General features: G+C 32.8%; 1 protein-coding gene across 5 annotated transcripts in view; it reads right to left on the bottom strand.

The window, feature by feature from the left end:
* LOC126740377 (RNA binding protein fox-1 homolog 2) overlaps positions 1-20,698 on the bottom strand; it is a 111,111-nt gene that overhangs the window by 76,019 nt on the left and 14,394 nt on the right. The gene's annotated exons all lie outside the window — the stretch shown is intronic.

Genomic DNA, 20,698 nt, shown 5'->3' with positions numbered 1-20,698 from the left:
CTGCAGTGGTTATCTCTTTAAGTCTTTGTTTGTATTACAAAAGAGGGCAGTTCAAATTATGTACAATGTTGGACTGAGGGAATCGTGTAGGCCTGTATTTTTAAATAACAAACTTATGACCTTTCGGTGTCTGTTAATTCTTGACAGTGTATGTTTAGTTCATAGAAAATATAGGCATCTTACTACAAAAGGGCAATATAATACTCGTCAAGAAAAACATGTACCTACCTACCCATACCAACAAATGTCCTTGTAAAGAGTTCATTTATCTATGATGCAAAAAAAATGTATTGCCCTCACAACTTAGAACCTAAATAACTTTAAGAAGTTCCAATGTCAGTGTAAAAAAAAACTTTTGATTAGTAAGGCTTATTACACCTTAGATGAATTTTTTAATGATCTACTCACATGAGTAATATTAAGATTTATGTACCCACCTTATTTTATTTTATTTTTTGTTTGTGTCCAGTGCTATATTTAAATGGTATGTCAATTTTAAGTTAATTTTTATTTGTATTCCAAATTTTGACCTATATATATATTATTTTATAATTTAATTTTAACTTTGTCAATGAGATGTTAATATTTCAACAATAAAGCATGTTTTGACTTTGACTATTATGTAAAATATATATAATATGTAAATGTATCATCATATCTGTATTATCATATCATCATATGTAAATCTAGTTATACCTGTGACCCTGTACATTTTTTTATTTATACTGTAATAATTGTATGTGTGTGTCTTCGTGAAAAAACGGATGATTTTTTCGATTTAAAAAAGAATATTTCTAGCATATGTTTCATGATTATATGTTTCATGAATGTCCAGGAATATTTGGAAAAAACAACATTTTCAAATCTTCTCAGTATAAAATAATTGATGATTTGGTCAAAGAATATTCGATAAAAAATAATTCCTTAGTCATACATAGCTGTATCTGGAGTAACTTGAATGAAATACTCCAGGAATAATCTAAATACATTTCTAGGTTTGAGGACATTCAAAATTAAATATAATTATTAATAAATGATAAGACTCTAGGAAACCTTACTTATTAGTTGAAACAGGTAATTTTCATACCAAAAATAATAAAATAATTTTCATAGAATTATACAGTATAATTATAAATAATTTAAATAAAAAACCGATTGGGAATATTCATATAATATGTTAATATAAATTAATTTCTGAGACGGTGAATAAATTGACTGAAATATTGATGTAAAAATGAAAACTGAACTTTTTTTTACTTTAATTTCTATACTAATCCTTTATGATTCCTTCTACTATGTGATCTTTTCAAAGCTTTTGATTGCGTGGATCATGGAATTCTGATGTCAAAGTAATTTGGTGGTAAAATAGTTTTTCTTCCTCTACATTGCCATTTGCTGATGATAATACCATAAGGATTCCCTTTACTTATGGACTTTCATCTTATAACAGAGTTAAACATCTGTTCCTATAATAGAGTTTTTAATGTCGGTAAAACCGCCATATACTGGATGTGATGTCAATGGTCTGATATTTATTGGACAAACTCTATCAAGGCTTTCTTCAGATTGTTTTGCTGTCAGGATTACAAGACTTAAGCTGGAGAAGGTGGTAGCTCTAATTAATAAAACATGGTTAAATATTATATGTGATATCCTTATGGGAATTGCCACTATTAAAAAATTGCGCTGTCCTCTTGTAAAGCTGACATAAGATGAGGTGGCAAAATTTTTAAATTTTTCTAAAGTTAGTTGAATAAATTCAACCTAGATCCCTAACGATCAGTCTGAATAATGAATATGCGCCTTTAAATTCTTTAAAGCGAAAATATTTACATACCAACTATAAATGGCGCTTTATCGGTGATCATTATTCCTTTGTTTAGTAACAAACTGAAATGATAATATATAATTAGTATTCAGGCTTGATTCCTCCTGCCGATATTGACCCGCTTAAACGTTACAAATTGTTAAGTGATCCGTGGTGTATCGCATGACATTGGTCGCCTCTCCTATTATAGCGAAGGGAGATGATAGATTACGCGTTTGTCGAATCGATTAGGTCATCTATGTAGCAGGCACAGATTCTCTTCTATAGATTAAATTCGGTCGAGAGGGTTTTCAAGCGTGTGCCAAGTTCAGAGTATTATGCATAAAACGTCGCGGAATTATTCATTCGTCGATAAAAAGTATAAAAAACATTTTTCATATTTATTTTAGTTCACATGTATATATTCTGCGAACCTGTACGTGTTTTAAGACGGATTCCCTCTCTTCTTATTTCTTTTGGAAAGTTGGGTAACTTGCTTGCTAAATACTTAATCAATTACCATTAAAGTTTGAAAATTGCTTTTTGCATCAAATTTTACTTATTGACAGATTTGCAACGAACCAAACCAAGCCAAACAGATTATTTTTTTTTATTTAATTTTTGTATAAATTCTTTTACAGTTAAAGTAAATACACGTATCAGTAACGTCTTCTCCATTAGGTCAATAATGACCCGCAAAACCAGTAATATGACTGAAAACCTACTATCTGAACAAAACGAAATATTACTTCCAACCAACCTGGAAAACGCGGGACAGTTTATTTTCAAAGAAAACGTAATAAAAGCACGTCAAATCGCTGGAATAAGATAAAAAATTACTGCTGAAAAGATATAAAGTTATGTTCACATTCAATTCCTAGAAGTAAATATAAAACTGATGCCGAGTGTCTGGAGAGAAAAATTACTGCTAAAAGGCCGGAAGTCCCAATAAATTCGTTCCAATTCACAAAGAAGATCAAAAATGGCGTCAATTGACTGGACCAAAGAAACTGTCTCTAAAAGCCTAGAACAAAAATTACTTTTACCTAGGAAAAACTGAATTGCTTTAAATTAATTTCCTTAAATAGAAAATGTGTTTGCAATTCCTGGAAGGCAAGAAATTACAATCCTGGACAACGCGAAAAAGTATATTCAACTCCTGGAAGACATTGGAGTAATTTAGGTTGAATTTACTTTAAACCCATAACATAAAATTAAAAATGAGTCCGACAGTTTGAAACATATATTTTAAATCGATCAAAGATGGCAACATTTTCAAAGATATAAAAATGCCAAATCCAATGCTTTAGTAGACAACAGACTTTAAAAAAGAAAACATTAATTTAGGTATTCTAAGGATTACTTTTTTGAATTTCCTATAAAAAAAACCACCAGCCGCCACAATTATTCGCTTTTTAATTCTCATCTTGAGGCCCTTGAGTAAATTGTAATTTAATTTTAAAAAATTAAATTAATTTGTAAATGTAATGGTCACAATATTTATAAAATAACCATTTGTAACAAAATCATACACTAAGTACTACATAAAAAAAAAGTATTAAAAATGTTAAAACCGGACCTGTACAACTGACCAACTGCAAATCAGCCTATTAGTAAATATTAGTCCGGTAAGGATTTTTACGGGTGGATCATTATAAATTTTTTTATTTTGCTGTGGCAACCCTATGATATGCACACCATCATTTTCTGATTTTTTTTTTGGTAATTTATAAATATTTTATTGAAAGCTTTGTAACATCCTCTCTTTATATCTGTATTGTAGAGCATTGAAGATAAGCACGTAAAAACTCTTAAACGTCCGGACTATGTCGATCAGATCAAAGAAAATAGATTAGCGTTGAAAAATTATATATTTTTGTTTTTTTTTTAGTTTAACATTATAGTATGTACTGAAAGCACAAATTGATGTAAAGATATACATAAGATATCGGCATAAAGTTTTTAAAATCTGGACCTGCAAATAAGCGTCGAAAGTCTGAATATTAGTCCGGTCCAGATTTTTACGAAAGGAATATTATATCGAGTGTCAATTCGAAAACTTTTCACTTAGAATCTTAAAAGGGAATGAAGTGGCACATCGTTTTAAAGGCCGTTCAATTCTCTTTTCAGTGGTATCCTACTTTTGTCTACAAGTGTCCGAATAATCGTGTTTCAAAGTTGCAGAAACAAATAAACTCACCCGCATTGAGATTTTGCTTTTCACGTTAGTGTATACACAAAAACTACTGCAAGAGTAATCACAACGTCATTTGTGTGAGATGGTTTATTCTTATTTATAAAGAACTGAAATTATTTTCATTTATAGAGAGACTGGAAAATGCGCATCAACGACGACGTTGGTTTTCATGGAACTAAATCGAATCAGGACCCGGAATGGGTCAAGTGTTAGTAAACATTATTTAAAAAATTTTAATTATTATTACTTACTGAATTTTAAATGAATTTGTTTTTTTCGTCGTAAATGTATAACGCTATCGTAAGAGCAAATATTACCATGTTTAACCCTTTTGAAGCAATATTTATACCCTGTATTTTTATTACCTTCCCTCTTTATTCGCCAGTTTACCTGGAGGAAGCACAATGAGGTTTACATAACCTGCCAAATTAATATATTATGTTATGCTAATCTTTGTGTGACATCGCACCTACCACCCTTCTTATAACGGTCAAACCCTCAAACATTTTTTTCGCTTTATTCAATAACTAGATACTAAGTACCTACGCTCATGGATTACCACAAAACTCTCGGAAATGTACATTTTATTACTCTCTACCTATTTGAAATAGAGTATAGTGATAAAAATATAGTATGTACGGAAAGTAAGCATATACTACATAAAAAGATCAGCATCACATCCATTAAATCCGGTCCTGTACTGCAGAGAGGCATAGAAAGTCTGAATATTAATCCGGTAAGGATTTTTACAAGTGGATTATTTTATTTATTAAATTTTTATATATTTTTTTATTTTTCAAAGGAAAGGTAAAAAAAATTAATTTATAACACTGGTTGAGGTGAACTATACAGGATCTCACTAAAATGGTGTAAAAAAATTCGGGGGGCGATACTACTCCTAAAAATAGTAAAAGAAGTTCCTATATGTACGTATAGAGCGGAAAACGCATCTTAAGAGAGTTACGGGTACTGAAAAGGTGTATTTAAAAAATGTTTTTTTTTAAATTGTAGGCTTAAAAAAACCTGATAGTGACTACTTATTTGAACAATCTGAAAGGGTAGTTTTTGCCAGGGTAGGAGGATAGGATAACTTATTTGGGGTTATTTCTTTTGCACCCTGGGTGTATTTTTTGAAAACTACATACTTTTTAATAACTTTAGTTTTTTTAGCTAAGTTGTAAAATATGTTTTTTTAATCTCTCTTTTTATTGGTGAAAATTTGTATTTCTTTTAGTTAATCAAATAAATTTCAATACATTGTATTCCTTTAAAGTGACAATGCTCTGCACATATAGGTATTTGGTTATCTAGCGGCATTTTACTCTGTCAAAATATTAATTTATGTGGACTTTGTAACAAATTGCATAATCTTATGAATATGTACCAAATTAATGTTTAGTATATTATTATTATTTTTCCTAATAAAAACGGTACTCTTGTTGCACATTGAAAATTGAAAGAGCTTGCTCTGATGTGTTGCTAACTTGGGAATCAATATAAACTTATGAAAGTTTAGCCAAGTAGTTATTAAACAATCAATTGAAAAATCAAAATTTTATGATTTTTAAAACATATTATTGCTTTAAAAAACGAAATAAACCAATTTATGGCTAATTCATTTATAGTAAATGTGATAATGACCACTATTCATTTCAATGCAGACAGTCAATAAATAATGCGTTGCCGTAGTTGCTCTTCAGTTAATTGGCACTGAGTAAACCAAAGTTTTCAAGTGGCCCCAGAAGTGGAAATCTAGTGGATTAAGATCTGGTGATCTTGCTGGCCAAGCTTGTGGACCACGAACGTCTCTCAAAAACTTGGTGCAAATGATTCGTAACCGCTAGAGGAAAATGAGCTGGTGCATCATCATGCATAAAATACATCATATGCCTCTGTGCTATGTGAACTTCCTCCAAAAGGGCTGGTAGATCATGTAATAGAAGATTAAGGTACCTTTGACCATTTAGCCTAAAATATTTATTAGTGTACGAAATAAGCGACTTTTCGAAAGGAGTAAAATTAACCTCAGAGGTAGAAAAAATCGCCAAGAATTCCCGTCCAAACGTCAACTGAGAATCAAATTTGGTGTCGACGTTCCACAACAGCATGAGGGTTTCCATCGGACCAGAGATGTGTATTAAGGTAATTGAAAATCCCATGTCTGGTAAACCCAGCTTCATTCGTACATAAAACATTTGCCATAAAAATGAGTTCTGGGATTCCAGTTTTTTTAATAACCAACGATAAAAGATGACTCGAGCGGGATAGTCTGCCTGAGCAAGAGCTTGTACCCTTTGGATGTGGTATGGATATAGCAGATTAGTATGAAGAGTCATCCAAACAGAAATTGTTTGTTTTTTTAATTGAGTTTGTCAAATTTTACGTTTACGCACACTTACAATACAATACACTGATGAAAATACTTGAGAACCAAAACATTTATTTGCGTACACGCAAATTAAATAAAGTGATAACGCCGCATACCTTCAATGAATTAGGGTATTTGGTTTATTTCATTTTTAAAGATATAATGTTTTAAAAAATAATGAATTTTGATTTTTTGATTAATTATTTAATAATTACTTGGTTACTTTTGAAACGCCATAAGTTTCAAGTTTATGTTCCATCAGAGCTATTTATCTTTAATTTTGCTCTTCAATCTTGTTCTTACCCCGAATTTTGTCAAAAACCATCGCTCTGGGAGATTTGCAATAAGAGTATCTTTTTTGTAGAAAAAGTATGTAGTTTTTTATGTAGTTATCTTTCTGCTTTTCCAAATAATTTTTCAGTATCACAATTTGATTTAGGGTCAAAATTTATAGCAGACAATTATTTCTCGAAATTTTATCTCGTTTTTAAGCCTACAATTAAAAAAAAAGTTTTTTTTAAATTCACCCTTTTAGTGCTACTTCCGCCCTATACTTATAGGAACTTTTTTTACTATTTTAACCAGTACTATCAGCCTTCGAATTTTTTTACACCATTTCAATGACCCGATGTATGTACACTTTCGGCAAAAAGTGGAGAAACATTTAAAATATTGTATAATTTTTCTGTATAACACTTATTTTCTTACCGAGGTCTAATATTTAATCTCTTTAGAATTTTGTTTGTTTTGTTGCCGATAAATATTGAATTACCCGCCTTTTTTTATAAATAATTTTATTTGTTTGATTTAGCAGAGGCAAAAAGTGAAGTAACAATCCTGTCTTATCTTTGTTTTTTTAATTTTGCAAATTTTATGACTGAAATTGAGTTCAGTTAAACCTAGGTTGTATCCTATATCGGTTTAAAAATGCCCCGCGGATACAGCTTATTGCACGATGCAAAAAAAAAAATTGTTGACCCATTTAATAGTGGACAAAAGCAGGCTACATTAGCTAAAGATTTAAATCTTAATAGATCAATTATAAGCAAGGTCAGAAAAACTATAAAAAGCCCCTCCAGAAAAACTAATGATGCTGAAGAAAAATTAAGAGGTTTGTAACCAGTAACCCATTTGCTTCAGCTAGTAGAAGTTCCAGAAGTTTCACTTTCAATTCGAAGCATTCGGTACCGCCTTAGTGAAATTGGACTGTATGGGCGGCGTCCAGCAAAGAAACCTTTTATTTCCCTTAAGAACAGGGCTGCTAGACTACAGTTTGCAAGGGATCATCTTTCATGGACCGGGGAAATATGTTTTATTTCCGGATGAGAGCAAATTCAATTTCTTTAGATCCGATGGTGTAAAGTGGGTAAAACGTCCGAAGAGTTGTAGACTAAATCCTAAATACACTTTGCCTATTGTAAAACATGGCGGCGGAAATGTTATGGTGCGGGGGTATTTTTCAGGAAGAGGTGTTGGTCCATTAGTGCGTATAGAAGGTAAAATGGATCGTTTTAAATATGAAAATGCTTCCACACGCTGAAGACAACATGCCATTATTGTGGACGTTTCAACACGATAACGATCCAAAGCATACCTCACTACTTGTGAAACAGTGGCAAACTAGCAATAAAGTTAATATCATGAGGTGGCCTGCTCAGAGCCCGGATATTAACCCTATAGAAAATCTTTGGGAAGAATTGGATCGACTTATACGACAAAAGAACAAGGCTAAATTCAGAAACCAGGATGAATTATTTCAAGAAATAAAAGATGGTTGACCATAAGTCCAGAATATATGAACAAACTAATTCTGTCAATGAATTCTAGGTGTATAGAAGTTATTAGGACTAAGGGGTTTGCAACCCGATATTAATTGTACTCTATGGAAAAATTAAATAAATAAATTGTTTCTTCACTTTGCCTTTTATTAAAATATTGTATAATTAAAAATTTTTCGCTTGGATCCCGTTAAAGTGTAAAAAATCTAAAGTAAAGTTCCATTGTGCCCCATCAAAGTTATTTTCCAAATAACAACAAAATATAATAATTAACAAAAATGTGTTTGTTTCTCCACTTTTTGCCGATAGTGTATATCACATAAAAATTCTTAAATTTCCACCCTATGCCGCTCACATAAAAGAAAATTATTGTTAACAGCAACTATAATTCCGGAGAAATCCAAAAAAGAAAATCTAAAACTTTTGAAAGTGAGTGAACAACATCAGTCGCAAACTTACGATGTAATAGTCCCTGTTCAAATATACGTCGTTACTCTAAAATCAAGGATTGTTATAGCTTTAGCCTGGAAATCATCCCCTTCCCGAAATGAAAATCGTCAGCCCTTTATTCACAATGCGACGTAGTTGAAAATCTCTATTGGCGCGCACCCCGCAGCTCCCACAGGAGGGTGTGGCAGCGATTTTAATTGCATCCCTGCTGCCGCAACAGGAGATACGCCGGAGAAGGGCTGATGCTGTCGCTCCCCAAGCTCATAAACTTATGGGGAGGATTCATCCGGGGGTGCGTTGTTGAATTTTTTTCGTTTGATAAATTGAAATCCCAGGCAGGAGAATGTTTGCGAACTGAACATTATTGAAACGTGAATCTAGTTCAACATCTGTCGCGTTACACTTGCACACAACCTTCTTAAGTGGCTTCTTTTACTTCATTTTCTTTCGCTCTTTGATGTAGTACGTCGAGCGGCACGATTTCCCTTGTTCGAATTAAAAAAGAATCGGGGTTTATTTTAATAAAACCGAATTGGATTTAAACGGAAGCGTTCTACGTACGGGAAAACATGTGCGCAGTTACAAAAATAAACGGACCGTCAATGCTAAAATGCCATGTTTCTCATCTCTTCGCTGTTAACAATATTTACGTTATACCCGGGGTGTTTATAAATACTTTCTGGTTTCCAGAGGAGTTTCTTTGCAAGATGTTATAAATACAACAGCGTGGAAAACTGCATGCTCGGGTTAGGGAAGGTCTTGTTGTATTAAAGTTCTTTGTTCGTTAAAAATTTCACGCTTGTGGCAATTTACAACGCGCGGTTAATGAGGTGTACTACTTTTTTTTTGTTTATTAAGAGCGTTGACCTCTGTAGGTCCATATTGCATGTATCCTGTTAAAGCAATTTTATTGTGATTATTATCAGGACTATAATAATTGCCCATTGGTATTCAGGTTTAAATGACGGTGTCGACGATGTTTTTTTGCGAGTCTTTTTAGACAGGCTTTTCTCTTCCTGCTGGGTCTTTTGCAGATGATAGACCACTATAATCTGCCAAGTACTAGAACCAGTTGCGCTCTTTTGGCAAATGATCATGCAGAATCTGCATGCTGTAAAAACCAAATTGGTATCTTATAAATTATAGATCTTCCTCTTCGTGAATGTCATCACCTTCAGTATAGCAATGCGTATCAAACAAAAATAACACAAAGCCTCGGTCTCAAAAAATCGCATTACTTGATTATACATCAATTGTCAGTTATGTCAATTTGAAAAGGTATCACCCTCTATATTTACGCCCCTGTAAAAAATGTACATAAACACGTCAATAAATTTTTTAGGTTAGTTTACAATCAAATTGCAGCAGCCCTCTGGTGGGGGCGGATATAACGTCTAAAATCTTAAATGGAAAGGGAGGTCGAGTGATCCTCATTTTAAATACCACATACTTTATCTTTTTCTTAATACTCTATACAAAACAAATTAAAACCGTAAAGATATTATTTTTTTTAGAATAACTACTGTTATGAAATAGAACATAAAAAAGTAATAAAAGGTAACTTAATGTTGTCCATTCTTTTCCAAACAGTAATAAAGTTTGCTCTCAAACTCCTTTCCAACATTTTGAAATGTTAGAAAGATGCATTGATTCTTCTTTCACATCTTTCAAATTACTAGGCTGTATTTGAAAAACATTTGATTTTAAATGCCCATAAAAAAAATCTAAAGGTGATAAATCGGGTGATCGTGGTGGCCATTCAATTGCTCCACATCGACCAATCGATCTGCCAGGAAATCTATCATTTAACCATTCTCTAACCGGAAGAAAATAGTGAGGTGGAGCGGTGGAGGTCCATCTGGTTGTAAGTGTATTAATTTTTTTTTTGCAAAATCATATTATCCACTGCATCAGTTTGATTTTCTAAGCTAGATGTTATTAAGGGGTCTATTGTGTCTTCCAGCAGATTAAGTTAACTGGTAGAATGTATGCTTTCAGGTTTTCCAATTTCTATGCTTTGCAGATAACCTAAAGTACTTCCCAGCCAGCTTTTCTATTACTATAGTCAGATCTGTACAGAGTAGTATACAAGAATTAAATTGTCATATTCATTCTCCTAAACAATTTTCTCTCGCAACTCCTCCAAATTGGTGTTTGTAAATGATCTTCTTAAGATAACCCCAAAAATAAAAGTCACTTAGAGACAAATCGGGAGATCTAGGAGGCCATTTAATACCGCCAGTCTTACTAATAACTTAACCGTAATTTTCCGAATAAGCCGTTTCCTTACTTAAACCGTAATTTTCACGTTTTTTGCTGGGGTCGTAGAAACCAAGTGTGTGACCCCAAAGGAAAACTGATGTGAAGGAGAAATGGTATGCATGGACCTAAGTGCAACAAAATTTCATAGCATTTAAAGTCTATTAAAGGCTTTAGTCAAGAGAATTTAACTGAATCATAAAGATGATGGCTTATAAATCAGAATCATGTACATTAACCTACACTAAATTCTTCTCGGCCTTGATTCCTATATTGTAAAAGTTAAAGGAGTTATATAGATCCCTATTACTTAATATATTGATTAAAGGCATCAACCTGTGCTTCCAGTTTCCAATTTCAATGCTAAGCAGATGATCTAAAGGGATTTTCAGCTATTTCTATTACTACACTTATATCTGTCCAGGCTGGAGTGATGGTGTAAGAGAAATGGTGTGCATGGACCTAATTCAACAAAATTTTATAGCATTTTTTTTGCTAAGAAGAAAACCAGCTAGCTCAATAGGAGTCCAATTTGTTCTTTAATTTCTTCTGATCTCTGATGATTTACTCGATTAGGTTAAACTAAGTCAGTCAAATCATAAACATCAATAAAACAAACTTCTTGTTCTTTATCACTCATGTGAACAAGGCTCAGGATGAAGAGGTGCTTTTAAAACTTTACATAAAGACCACAAGACAATTAGGGCTATCTTGGTAAAGAGTTGAGTTGAGTTAAGTCTATTAAAGGTTTAGTCAAGAGAATTTAACAGAATCATAAAGATTATGGAACAACAACTCATTATAAGTTCCGTGCTGAAATTTTGCTTTAAAATTTGAGTTTTTATCACCTTAAATTGAAGTGTAGTTCAAAATTATCTGAACCAAGAATACTATATCTTACATTGGATCTTCAGTACTACAATACTTTCCCATCAATATGGTTTTCAGTATGGTAATCAATAGAGCTCTTTTTGCCTATGAATTTGCAAATACCACCTGGGTCCATAAAGCTGTTTCCAAGAATCTTGGTATCGATTGACAATACTTGTGATTTATATTGCATATTTGAGAAATAACCTTAAAGGTCAAAAAAATGTTTTGTGAAGAGATTTGTGAATGATCCCTTCCATTCCTGAGATAGCTTCCTTAAGCAGGAATAAATCCTCAAAAATGATCCCTATAACTATTCTACTAGTTCCATAGTACATTTTCTCTTTATACTCTTCAGATTCATATAGGCAGAAAAAGGATTTAAAGAATCCCCACAAAATTATTAATGTGATGGTAAATTGCTATTTTTTTATTAGTCTCACTGTTCCGCCAAGAGATACAATACCTAATATGTAAGCCACTCTCTATCTACTAATGGGTAAAGCCAGTGAATAAATATAAAATTCTTGATTGTCTGTACTTGAGGTACTGTCTATTCTTGTCTATTCTTGAGGTACTGCTGGAAATAATAAATCAAAAACTCTGCTCTAAGTTTTTTGCCTCATCCATTAAAACTACAAAGTGCTTTCGAAAAGTCAGACATGATGGTGCTTTTGATGCCTTTTTCTCATTCAGATAAATGATGCTCGAATGAAATCAACATTATACTGTTTCAAATTTTCAGTTTGAGCACCATCAATGTGGTGGTCATGTTTTGAGGGTGATGTTGAGGTTGATCTTAAAAAAAAAACAATTTTCCACTAATTAAGTACCACAGAGATTATGCCATCTCCTCTTAAGGAAACTGTTGCTTTCAGTTTTTCCTAGTTATCAAATATAAGATTTCCTTTTTACATTTCAAAGAATCACTTGACCCATACATGTTGACAACAAACTATGTCAAAAAATGCCTTTAATAAATCTCCTATCGTTATAAACTCAGAAGCAGAGACGCTTCTTATCAAGGTCTTAAGGTCAATCGCGCATGCGATAACACGCAATTTACCATATTTTTAGTACTAATTCCAATTGAATCTAGGGATTAAAAGAATCTTTATCGCAAGAGAAAAAAAACAACAGAATGCACACTTCTTGATCTTTGTGCATTCAGTTATCATTGCGGGCAACATTCGTTTATCGTCCTAATTAATAACAATTTTTTTAAGCCCTTATAAATAATGTAACAAGTCTGCAGAAGACAAAAGTACAAAAGAATTGAATCGAGCATATTAAGCGGGTTTCGTCAGGCCTTCGACCGAGACCGAGGCATTGTTTAATCCGTTTCTGCAATTGTTTATTAGTTTTATGTGCATTTTTGCACCTTATTTGCCTGGTTAGTAGGTGACGATGCAACGCAGATGGATCTTTATTGCCAATTTGATGAGTCATTATGGTTTACCATAATGTCATGCATGGGATGGGATTTAATGACTTATTAATATATCTCAGACAGGTCATTATTCTTCGTTATGCTCCCTTTCTTTGCACATTATGCCATTAGTAAGAAATATTTTATGTTTTATGTTTATCGGCCATAGAAGCTACGAAATGCCGTATAACCGGATTCCGACTTAAATGGTTATAGGAGTTGGTTATAGTAATGGTAGGCTAGTAGAATGAAAGAGACCAAACCAGTCCTATGTGTTATGTATGGGAGAGATTCTTGTTGAAAAGTACTTTCTTTAAAAATTGTTTAATGGTGTTGAACAAATTGACCCATTGATTATTTGTGCTTCTACTATTGCATGAAAAGTGAATCTCAATGATCCATCTATTTTCATTTGCAAATGTGAGCCTCAATTTTTGCCATCAGTAAAATCAAAGGATTCCTTATTGACATAGTTAAAAGTTATCGGTGCCATTCCTATAAAATTCGCACTAAATTACAACGGTCAACTGGCGAATGTTTATTATATAAAATCTATTTCCTAACCGTGAAATTTACTGCAGGAAATCGAGAGACTGACATAGTAAATAAACTAGCTGGAAGGTATCCAAGAGAATAAATCTGAACGCGCGAATATCCTTTGTCCAATACTCTTCACCTCTCCAGACATTTAACAGAATAAACCCCGTTCAGACGAAAATAAAAATAAAAATTCATACACCAGACTAATTCCAGGACCGAAAAAGGAAAACGTATAACCATTATAAAGGCTCGTAACGAGCGACGGCAAGATGCGAGCGTCATTTTTTTTTTGTTCTTTTTTCGATTTTAAAATGGCCTCGCCTCGGCAAAAGCGTATTTTAATGACGGTCGTTGCTTCATGCGAAGAAAAGTAGTCGATTGTATGTAATACGTTGTTGTTTTGATGAAATGGATACAGAATAAGAAGGCTTGAAAAGGACTTTTAAATTAAAATAAGCAAAGATGGAAGACAAGATAAGCAAAAAAAACTCAAAATTAACATCTAACCATTCTAAGATAATACCAGGGTAGCAATATTAAATCAGCAGACTACTTATTAACACTTCTAGAAAGATTATGAACGATATAAAGACTGTTTCCAAGGGTCTTGGCAAAAATCCATAAACACACTCATATCTCGGCTTTGGCATTCATTGAAATCATTTCAAATATTAATCAAGATCACACCAATAAGCTTGATCCAAGCAAGTTCATTATGGCCCTCATTTCTGTAGACCCTCAGCCCATCAATCTCTGAACTTTGGAATTATTTTATGAAGAATATATCTCTCTTTCTTCTGTTATTTAATCGTCAACCATGTGGTTATTCCTGTATACAATATATCACAACATATCACAACACACACTAAAAGCTTCCTAATCCTAGAATTTACAATACTAGTAGTTATTTGATTAAACTTAAGAAAAAAACTAAAAAAAAAAGAAAAGAAAAGGCAAGAACTAACATAAAACAAGAATTTAAAAAAAACTGTGATCAACAGATATATTATTAATTTCAAATATTAAAATGAGTCGTTAAAATACTCTTCAATGCTGTAGTAAGCTTTTGGTAAGATTATTTAATTTCTTTAGTTCTCTCTTAAACTTTTTAAGGTTTGTAACAGTCCTAATTGAAAAACGAACATGATTAAATATTTTACGACTAATAAATATCAGAGAGTTTCTCGTAAGTGAGGAGGTGGGGATTGGAAGAAATAAGTTGTTTACTTGACGAGTATTATGACTGGTGCAGGATGGACTAACCGACTTATGTATGAGTGTAGCTGTTTCCAATATAAAGGGTGAGAAAACTGTTAAAATTCTTTCAGCTACAAAAAGAGGTTTACAAGAGACTCTCAGACCAACACCACACAGATACCTTAATGCTTTTTTCTGAATAGTAACAATGATGTTAAGGAGTCCCTTGGCAACCCATACCAGATATGAGAGTTTATTAAGGCGAAATAAACTGAACGGGCAAACAACCTCCCCAACTCATGAACCACTAGTCCATGCAGTGGTAGAGAGCTTAAGTCATTAACGTATAATAAAAATAAAATATAGGACCTAACACTGACCCTTGAGGTACACCACATTTAAGGTGTGCTATCCCTGAAGAAAATCCAGATGCAACCACCTCAATGCCACTCACCTAAGTCCATAAAAATCAAGCTTTGACAGCAGTATTCCATGATCCACAGAATCGAAAGCCTTGGACAGATCACAGAACACCACTGCTGCAGCCTCCTTGGAGTTCCTAGATAGATACACACCCTCCATGAATTTGAAAATGGCATCCTGCGTGCCCTTAGATGACTGAAATCCATGCTGATTAGGGGACAGCACATTGTATTTGTTCAAAAAAGAGACAATTCTCTTTTTTGCAAGCTGCTCAAGAACCTTGGAGAGGGTAGACAAAATTGATATGGGATGGAAGTTAGAGAGTCAGTCCAAGCTACCACCTTTATGAAGAGGGATAATCATAGCTTCCTTTAAACAGGATGGGAACTCATCCTGAAGCAATGACTGATTCATGCCCAAACCAAAACACTTAAAGCTCTTGCAGGCAGAAAGAAAGAAAGAAAGAAAATGTGCTATATTACGTAAGACAACAAAATCTTGTGTACAAGCATCCTAAAAACTAAAAAATTCCAAATTCACTTTAAATTTCAAATTTCAAACAAACATAACATCTAAAACACTTTACCATAAAATTTACACACATTACCAAAATTAATCATAACAAAACAGATTGAGAAAAAAAAAGCATCTTTTTGATAAATTTCATTAAAAAATAAGTAAAGCTGTCAATAAAACAGAATTTAGAAGAAGTAAATTAAATTATTTAACAGGAAACAAAACTAAAACACTAAAATGATGTCAGAGCACAGGTTAAAAGGTATCATTAAAAAAATCGTCAAGGCTATAATATGCCCTGGATAATAAAAGTGACTTTAATTCCTTTTTGAATCTCTTAACTTCTAAAATTTGTCTGATACATAGAGGAACATGGTTGTAAATTTTTTTGCTAAGGTATATAAGTGAGTTCTTGGTGAGGGAGGATGTAGGGATTAGTAAGGGAAAATCGTTAACCTGGCGAGTCATATGACCAGTGTTAGAGGGAGGTTTAGGACATTTATGAATAAGAGTAGCTGTTTCTAAGATAAAAAGAGAAAAAAGAGTTAGGATTTTTTGAGATATAAAGAGAGGTTTACAAGAATCTCTTAACCCAGCGGAACATAGGTATCTAACTGCCTTTTTTTGAATCACAAAAATTATGTTTAATAATCCCTTGTTGCTTAAACCCCAAAAAGGCAAGCCATAACGAAGGTGGGACTCAATAAGAGAAAAGTACACTGAACGTGCAACTACCCCTCTCAGCTCATGCCCTGCCATTCTTACTGCAAAGCATCCAGAGGATAATTTTGATGCAAGATTTAGGATATGATCTTCGAAGCGAAGGCGACCATCAATGGTAATACCAAGGAACTTACAGCTTTCTTTGTTTTGCAAGGGGGGGGGGAGTGAATCTCCAGAAGTGACAGCAGACATGAAGAGATACCATCGGAACCGGAAGACCTATGATTCTTTAAGCACTGAATTGTTTCAAGGACCCCAGTGGCATCTACAGGGTGGAAGAAGAATGATTGGTTGATAGCAATCCGACTAAGGATGCTGCAATGGATCGCCATCACTGGGACCTGCTTCCAGTAACTTCTCAGCAATATTAGAAAAATAGCCCTTGAAATCATCGGGCCCCAAGTCCGGTTCAACCAACCGCCGACGAGAAGACTGCCTGCATTCGTTAATAATTGACCAACTTTCCTTCTGTCTGTTACTGGCAGAGTCTAAGCGCTCATTGTAATACAGTTTCTTTCTGACTTTTATCAGATGGCTATAAATTTTCCGATAATCCTGTAAATAAGACCTGATGAATTGATTGTCAATAACTATAAGTCTATAACTTAAAATCACCAGGGAATTGGACATGCACACCCTCATGCCGATATACCCACTGAGTGCACTGAACAGGTAACACCATTCAAATTACTGCAGAAATAATCAATAGTGGTTGAAGAAGAGGACGAAATACGAGTGGGTGCAAATAATTTAAAAATTCCCTCAAGAAAAATTGTTTATGGTAAGGAAAGCTCTCCTGAATAATTAATATTAAAATCTCCAGCTAAGATAACATGCGAGTGAATAGGGAGCTGGGACAGAAGACAATCTAACCTGTAAAGAAACACACTGATATCCCCAGAGGTCTGGCGGTATATAAAAATAGCGTACAATTTACAAAAACACACTAAACACTCAAAAACCCGTTCAATTGAGGCATCACCAAAGTTATCAACAGTACAGAAAAAGTTTTGAAAATGTCTCCTAATTAGAACAGTCCCTTCATGCAGAGAGTTTTGTCTATAATAAGATCCCTTTCCCTTTCAGCATATCATGCCTATATACAGTCCAGAGTCAGATATGGTATAATTCTTTGGGGGAATCCGGGGGACTCTGAAAGAGTTCTTATCTTGCAAAATAGGTGCTTGAGAACTATATTCAATTTACCCTATCAGGAATCCTGCAAACCATATTTTATTAATCATAACATCCTAACATTTTATTGTATTTATATCTATGAATGTGTTTCGTTTATCCTTGACAATAAAATCTTTTTTGAGAGTCTGAAAGGGCAACATCCGCATAATACTAGGTTCAAAAACAATTTCAAGACTTGTAAACCAAATTTTACCATTTGTTAAGAAAAATGTGGTACATAGTATCTTAGATGTCTGGAATAAACTCCCAATAAACTTCAGAGAAAAATCAGATAAAGAGATAAAGAAAGATCTAAAAATATATCTGCAAGAAAAGGCCTTTTATTCTCTTCATGAGTATATGGCTGAAAATTTAAATGAAACTCTCATCTAGTATTGTGTATTAGTGCATGAGTTAATTTGTGAATGAATGTTATATTTTCTTGTTATTTAATTTTTGTGTACTTGCGTTTTGCCTTTTTATTTATATTTAAATTTAATATTTTGATAAATCACATGAATGGATGTATGAATGGATAAGTGACTGAATGCTTTAAATTTTATAAATATTTTAATTGTATTCTTAAGTTAGAATTTTTTTTACTGACAAAATCCACACCTCACATAGGTAATAAAAAATGTGTATTGTTGTAACTACATGTTTTATGGATTTAATAAAGGATTTGATTTAAACTGACAGTGGTACATACTCATCAATACAAAAACATTCATTAGGTCTAAGCCAATCTTCTGCTAATAAAACAATGTCAGGAAAATTAAAATTAGCAAGCAGAAGTTGAAGCTCATCCACCTTATTCCGAAGGGATTGAATATTTAATAAAATGCACTACAATGCTTAATTCTGATATTGCAGTTGAATAAAAGAGAGTTTCAACCTCTACAGTCTCATCTATAAAAAAGAGTCAGAACCAGTCACACACTCAGACGCAGTTTCCATGCTTTTCACAAAATTAGGTGATCTATTTAGCTTTAGATGCTTAGAATTATGCAATGGGTTAAGAAAATATTTTTTTATGTGACCATGTAATATACAAGCCAAATCAGCAAAATGATTAGCATAATTGCATTTAAGTATTCGACTTAGGTCAATGTTGTTTTTAAGCTTTATATAATGATAGATTGCTATTAGATACAACACTGCAACTTGATCCAAAACAAGGGCTTGTCATAAAAAGTACTGTTTTTACAGGGAATGATAAAATCATTAATAATAGATGTAGGAGAATATGTTCCATTTAACCACAAGATTACCAAATCGTTCTTGGTAAAATTGAAAGCAAGAGTGGAAGCACTTAGTACCAAATCACTACAAAGTAAAATTTTCAAAAATCAACTAGTTTTTTAATTTGAAAACAGAGCCTTCACTTCAAAATCAAGACAACAACAATCACATAAAGCAAAATTATCAAATGTACTGTACTCTGTGACATTTGTATTTTATTAGGATTATGTTAGCTCATAGCAAGGCTTTACCAACAATTCTGTAATAATAAAGCTAGTTTTTGAATTTGGATGCCAGTAGTTTTCAACTTACTAAATAAAACCCTATGACTTACACCATTTTGGAAAAGCCAATGTAAACGACCAATCTCATCCAAGATGCTCCACAGATAGTCGACAAAGGTAAATTCAATTCTGTACAAGTACTGATCAATGGCTGCTATACCAAGTAGGTATAAATCTTAAATATGAGGTGGCAAATTTTTCAATTAATTTTGGGATAGAGTTGATATTACAAACTGGCTATAGTCACTGATATCAGCCTTATTTACAGATTTGGAGGAGAGTGCTAAACCTAATGCGAAGCAGTTGAGAAAGAATAAATGCTTTGATAATGTAATGCACTGAACTATGAGCCTTGTGATTTCTTAATAAATTGTGGATATTGGAATAGAATACTCAGATATATGAATATGGTTAAATAAAAATTTGTTTTAGGGACCTATATAATTTTTATTTGAATAAATTGTCTGAAAATATTTAGCAAAGAGGCGAGGCAGGCATGAAAGGTCCAATTGGCATTCTTATTAAAAAATAGTTAAGCAGGCAAGTAATTCCAGAATATTTTTATTATTATGTTCAGTTAAAAAAATTTGTGCACTCTGGGGAAAGTTCTGATAGCATAACCTCTATAGACAAGTTAAGAGACTGTTGATAGGTAAGGAAACTTTTATAGTGGTAGGATGTGTTTCAGTATTATTCAACTTTTTTTAATGTAATGGAATGTAAAATCTATTTACTTGTATTTATGCTAAACTACTTTTATATGAATCAATAACTTTTATTCGAATTCTTGTATAGCTTTATTATTAATTTATTTACCATGTTCTTCTTACTATTCCCAATTATTTGATTAAACTTAAAATCCGGTTTATTCTATATTATTGACGTTTTTTGTTTGTAATGTATTAATTATTAATTTTTTTCAGCTTGGTGAATAAGATCAAACTCTTTTTATAATAAAGCATTTTTGAATTTGAATAATCTGGTTAGCAAAGATTACTAAATAAAGCATAATATAAAAATTTGTTTCATTACATTATAATTAAAAAGTTAATTACACTTATGTACAATGCAAACAATAAATAAAAAAACTTAATGTGGTAAATTTAATAATGGGATTAGATACAATGCAAATTCTTGGTAAAGTGTTATTCTACTTTTTGTGTTGTAATTATAGGATGTAATGAAATAGGATATTACAAGAGATATTAACATTCCACACTAATAATTTATAATGAAATTGTATATTGTTATTTTTTCTTAAAATGTGAGCGGCACGCCACTGACGCGACACAGACAAGAATTTACCCCCAAAGAAGAAACAAAAAGGAGGCAACTGAAGAAAAACACATGCAGACAAAGACTCGGGATCGTTTTCTGGCACATTCCACGCTCCAGAACTACAACACATTAATTAACGCACTACGAAACCGAAAATAACG

The sequence above is a fragment of the Anthonomus grandis genome, chromosome 9 (genome assembly GCF_022605725.1).
Source record: "Anthonomus grandis grandis chromosome 9, icAntGran1.3, whole genome shotgun sequence".
NCBI lineage: Eukaryota > Metazoa > Arthropoda > Insecta > Coleoptera > Curculionidae > Anthonomus > Anthonomus grandis.
The sequence above is the reverse complement of the archived record's forward strand: the minus strand, read 5'-3'. Positions and strand labels throughout refer to the sequence as shown.